This window comes from Helianthus annuus, chromosome 3 (assembly GCF_002127325.2).
Source record: "Helianthus annuus cultivar XRQ/B chromosome 3, HanXRQr2.0-SUNRISE, whole genome shotgun sequence".
NCBI lineage: Eukaryota > Viridiplantae > Streptophyta > Magnoliopsida > Asterales > Asteraceae > Helianthus > Helianthus annuus.
The window spans coordinates 125,008,306-125,014,305 of NC_035435.2; the positions used below are offsets into that span (position 1 = coordinate 125,008,306).

Sequence of the window (6,000 nt, forward strand, 5' to 3'; positions counted from 1 at the left end):
AATCCCCAAACAAGCAACCAAACCAACAAAAAATCCCGTTCAAAATCTCATCCTAAAGTTTTCGATTTATTTAAAATACATGAACATTAACCATTACTAGATCTTGATTGAAGACAGAGGAGAGGAGAGAGAGAGAGAGAACATTAACCATTACTAGATCTTGACTCCGAAGACGTTCCGAACTCCGGCGCCACCAACCACCCACCCTCCACCACCTTCTACAACCACCCACTGTCGCCGCTATCAACCACCAACACCCCAGAATGAACCAGTTACCACCTTCCACCAACCACCAGATCTGCAACCACCATCGTCTTCTGCAACTGAATCACGCTTTGATCTGCAACCACCATCGTCTTCTGCAACTGAATCTGGAATTAGTATTTCTTGAAATCTTGAAGGTAGATATTTTAATTCTGAAATTAGACCATCTTCTTCTTGTTGTTCTTCTTCTTCACGTTTGTGGAGTGGGGGAAGAAAAAGATGTGATAATTGTGAGTAGAGAGTGGGAGAGGGGTATGATTTTGAAATCTCTTATTTGATTTGACAGTACAACATGGCAGATGGGTTTTTGATTTCCAATGCTCAAAAAGTCTTTTTACTACCCAAAATGCCCTTTATGTATTAATTTAAATCTAATATATACACCAAAAAAGGAGAGCCATTGATCTATAAAAATCGCTACTTTTCGAAGCAAAAAAAAAAAAAAAAATTTTTGGCTTCTAAAAGTAGCGATTTTAACATAAAAAATATTAAAAAAATTCAAAAAAAAAAAATTTTAGATTTTTTTTTGATTTTTTTAGGTTTTTTAGGGGTTTAGTTTTTAGCATTTTAGCTGGGGGGTGAGGGGGGGTTTAGGTTTTTGGGGGGTGGGGTTAGGTTTTTTTTAGCATTTAGCTTGGGGGGGAGGGGGTTTAGGTTTTTTTTTTTTTTTTTTTTTGGGGGGGGGGGAGGGTTAGGTTTTTTTTTTTTTTTGGGGGGGGGGGTGTGGGGGGGGTTTAGGTTTTTTTTTTTGGGGGGGGGGGGTGGGGGGGTTTAGGTTTTTTTTTTTTTTTTTGGGGGGGGGTGGGGATTAGGTTTTTTTAGCTATTTTAGGTTGTGTTCACATTGGTTTTCAAGGTTCTCACAATAAGGGTGGTTCTCGCATGAGCCTCTCCCTATAAATATATATATATATATATATATATATATATATATATATATATATATATATATATATATATATATATATATATATATATATATATATATATATATACTAGTCGTTTACCCGCGCGATGCGGCGGGAAACATATCACTTAGATTAGTGAGTTTAGGGCTATGTACGGGGATGTAGGTTCTGATGTGGCGTGCGACGACGATGGTGGCAGTGTAGCAGAACGTGAGGGTCGGTTGCGGCCTTCTTCAGCGGCTGAGAATCAGCGGTGTGCGGCGATTGGTGGTTTCGTGATGGCGTTTGGTGGTTATTATACGACGGCCAGTTATCGCTTCTTCAGAAAATAAAGAAAATTGTGTGATTCTAGTTATGTTATGAGGGGTTTTAAAGATGTGGGTAAATCAACGGTTTTAAAGGATGAATCGTATCATCAGTTACAATGAGGCCTTCGGTAGTGGCGAAGCTTGACGTTTTCGATTGGGGGGCGGGGGTCGAAAACGTATTATACCCAAAATTTCTATACGGAAACGTATTTAAACCATAAATATTTCTCAAAAATATCAAAAGTAGGTTTATCTACAACCTTATTAACAATAATGATATTAAATGCTAAATGTATTGGTTTTTACACAAGAAGAATGTGTAAACATCCATATACCTTGATCCAATCTTGATTTAATTTTAGTGGGTTGAAATGATATTTCCACCTCTACCTTGACCTGCTAATTTAAAAAGAGCGCGATGCGGCGAAATCAACTATGTAAATAACATTTATTTCAATACAAGTATGTAACTTTGATAGCAAAAAAAAAATATTTTGATAATATATGAAACATTCATGTGAACATATGAACTTCAAACATTAATAACAATTGAACCATGAAGAGTTACACTCTCACACATCCACAACCAGTGCAAAAAGCCAAAAAAAAGATCATAATGACGCCGTCATCCACCCAAACAAACACGTTCTAGCATTCCTATTCTCGTTCTCTCATTCCCAAACCATCAGTAAAGGATTATACTCGCTACGGTTGCGCTCGCTGCGGCTGCAGTTTGATGTGAGTTTAATAAGGTACCAAATCATGAAGTATAACACTTTCCCGATGTTTTACCTATAAGAAGCTAAACACTTTTACCTCCACCACTATCTAGCGAGCTCCTCTTCCGATCGAACACCCCATTATTACGACTCGCCCAGATGCACCGGACTGTCGCCTTTATATACTTTAAATAGTCGACGTCAAGGACTTTCATAAGTTTAAGAACGCTGAAATGGGAACTGGTTTGGTAATCTATATCTCATAATATGATGATTATACTCCCTAATACTAACGTTTGCCATTACATAGCTCTGTTCAGATTTTTATATTATTAACTATTATAAAGAAGATATACAGTTGATTGAAGACACAAGTTAATACAGTGAGATAAATATATGCCTATGAGCAGGAATTTGAAGCGACATCAAAGGGCCGAATGGTCCGCTTGTAAAGTTAAATCTTTTACTTTTCTATAAGTTTCAAGCTGCAACAAACTGTCCCACATAAATTTAAAAAAAAACACACAGTAAATCTTCAAGCATGTTTTAAAGCGTCAAAAATCTTTAGAACTCGTCTTTGAACCGACTTATAAGCCGTTTTGGCCATTGACGTAAAAACACCCTTTTAACAGAGAAAAAGAGCCAACCTGACCAGCCCCTTTCAAGTTTCATCGGTTAGTAAAACAACTTTTTGACCCATTACCCAACCCGCCCATCTTACCACCTCTATTACATGTGGAGCAAGATCATGAAAGAAATTAGCAAAAAGGGGAAAGAAGTCTACTAACCCAGCCCATTTCAACAGTTCCATTAAAGGGGCCCGTTTTAACCCATTACCCCAACCCGTCCATCTTAAATGTGAGAAAGATCAAGAACAAAACAAAACTTGATTAATACGATGGTTATGACATTACCTATGAGCTGGGTTTGAGGCGCTTATTGATACATTTGTCACCGAACTAAAACACATCCCTATCATAGGTGATGCAAGCATCAACATGACCTTCTTTGTTTGATTGTGCACAAAAAGCTTTAGTCTGCCCACTTGCTTTTAAAACCGACATTCCAAAAAGTTCTAGCAACTCCTGTTAGACATTGACGCAAAGGTTAACAGTATAAGTTAAAAAAAGTTATAAAATAATAACATAACTTTTCGGTCATGTAATTTTTAGCTAAACTAACAAGAGTATGAGGCAAGACCAAGGTTCACAAAATTCATTTCCTTGCAAACATTGAAGCATATGTTTTAAGTAAATGTTACAGAACCCACATGATCAAAGCTATGATAAGCCTTAGGTCTGTCTTTAGTAATGAAGTTATATTAGTTAGCAATGGTTGAGTCTTTATTTTTTAAACATGAGTCATACAAATAAATGTACAACGTAACCTACATGTTTTGTTTTGAGCAGCCCACTTGTACTCTAATAGCAGCGCAAAACAAAAAAAATTCTAGTCCAACCCGATTATTGATTTAAACACTATTACCTGGTGAATAGTCATATGTAATATGGTAGTCTCGAGATTCTTAATGCTTCAGAAAGATTATTTAACTCTTCAGCTTGTGTTTGATATAAACTTATAGACTTGTCAACTTCAAGAAAATGATTTAAAAAAGTCTTGAATGAATGAAAGAATTGTTGCTTAAAAATAGAGTAATAATTGACAATAGCTTTTGTAGCCTAGACAATTAGAAATGTTAAATACGCCCTCTAAGTTCCCTTAACCGCACCAACAGCCATTATAGCTGGTTGACCAGCCTGCTGGTGAAAAACAATAATAGAAACTTTTCAAAAAAAAAATACGTTTTCGAGTCATTTTTAACATTTGTAAACAGTAGGGAAACTTACCCTATCACTTGAATTATTATCTTTTGCTCCTTTAATAAGCGAAATCCTACAAAAACGAAAACAAATATATTACCAGCCATATATTTCTGAATTGAGATGGCAGTTCCAGTTCATACCATTGTGACATCTGTATATTTTCCATTGGGATGGTGCTATCACATGCATCGTTGAAGATAATGTCCAGTCAACAGAGTTTAGCAATTTCAAGCCATTAAAATAAATGGGTACTGAATTATGTTCTAAATCTGATAGATAAAATGGGCTAGACTAAAAACTTAGCTTAAAATTTAACCGGTCAAAGCATGCAAAAGCTACCTGACACATGCCCAAACGCATAAAACCTTCTAAATTGTTATAAGACAAAAGTTCATGTTATTATTTTAAATTTGTAATGATCTAGTTTTCATAAATAATTTTGAACTGTAATCATTTATACAATTTTAAAATGAACAAAATATTGTTTATAGGCCAAACCACCTGACATGTTACCCAAACCACCTGGCATGTCCATATAGGGAAATGATATTAGGATTGTCGCAAGCATTTAAATACAAATCTTTGGTTATGTTTATTAAAACTTCATTCAGTTGACCTGTTGAACAATGGTGCAATTTCAAATGTAAGGTTCGCCAAATAAGATATATTAGTTGCAAAATTAGCATCACTATACTAATAACATATGATAGTGTGTTGTACTAAATAAAGATAAACTAAGCTTTTGTATGATACTGAAGCATGCTTTTGTTTCAAGACCTCAAATTCAAATGTAGGTCCATTTGCTTAGCTACAAAAGTCCAACAGAGTTGCAGGATTTCCTTCCATTGGGTTGGCCATGTTTCCCTTCTATGTACTTAATGAAGTTCCATCTGGTCACAAATATACAAAAAAGATAAGCAAAAGCAATTAGTGTCTTAAATCTAATCACTGGATAACAGCCCCCATAAAAAATAATTTCTTGATCATACCTCAGCGTCCACCGCCTCTTCAATCAAATCTACAATAGCCGGCTACCACCACATCTGTAAACGACAACCCCAAAAACCATCAGATCTGCCTTTATTTCTTCCATATTTGTCAATTGTATTTCCTTTAGCATATTGAGGGGCTATTCATTGTACAATACAGTAAATTTAACGCCAACCCATCAAATTAAAACAACAAACGTCCACTGTTACAATCACTTAGGGTTTCCGTTTCATTCATGATGAATTTGAGAAAAACAAGCAAATAGACTAATATGAAAGACTAAAGATTAAAACCCAAATTAGGAATCACTAAGCTTCAAATCCGTAATTAATAGACTTCAAATTAAAACCTAAATTATGGCTCAGAAACCACCGAGGAATATAGCTTATATGTTTGACTACTCAAGCATCTTGAGAAGGCTGTGGAACACAATGATAAACCATTTTTCTAGTAACATTTAGACATTTTAGGGTTTGATTACCTTTGTGTTTGCTAATCGTTGATGTGGAAGAAAGCCGAAAGAAACCACAACAGAGATGACCGAACGAAACCTTCAGTTAGGGTTTCTTCAAATCGGTGTTCAACCCTGTGTGTTTTCAATTTCATTGATGTTTGTTCTTCATCTCCGGTTGTTCATCATCTTATTTCATCTCAAAGCATCAGCACTCCAGACATCTTTCATCATGGACGACGAAACCCTAGTCTCCTCCACCGTTGGTTCAAACACTTCTAATCTAGATCTGAGAGAAAGAGAGAGAAAGAGAGGATAAAGTCTAATAAAGTTATGTGAGATGTGAGAGAGGAGGGAATGGAAAGGGCGATCCGTGTGAAGTGAATATCAGCCGTCCAGATTGTGATCCGTGTGAAAAATTGAAAGAAATGGACGGTTGATGATGAATTAGTTGAAGGGTAAAAAGTTTGTGTTTTCTTGTGCTTTAAATCTTGTACATTGTGCATTAAGTGTTTTTTCAACACCTTGTTCAATTACC

At 35.8% G+C, this 6,000-nt stretch overlaps 1 long non-coding RNA gene across 5 annotated transcripts; it reads right to left on the reverse strand.

The window, feature by feature from the left end:
• Positions 1 to 1,989: 1,989 nt before the first annotated feature.
• Positions 1,990 to 5,800, reverse strand: LOC110908122. 5 transcript variants are annotated; one of them, XR_004889814.1, is made up of 6 exons: positions 5,493 to 5,800; positions 5,011 to 5,064; positions 4,162 to 4,911; positions 4,046 to 4,091; positions 2,296 to 3,283; positions 1,990 to 2,205 (listed from the first exon to the last, which is right to left on the reverse strand). It is a non-coding gene; the product is annotated as an uncharacterized LOC110908122 (long non-coding RNA). The 5 variants fall into 5 exon arrangements; XR_004889815.1 differs by having other exon boundaries at positions 2,272 to 3,283; XR_002574181.2 differs by having other exon boundaries at positions 3,113 to 3,283; positions 5,493 to 5,797.
• Positions 5,801 to 6,000: the final 200 nt, after the last annotated feature.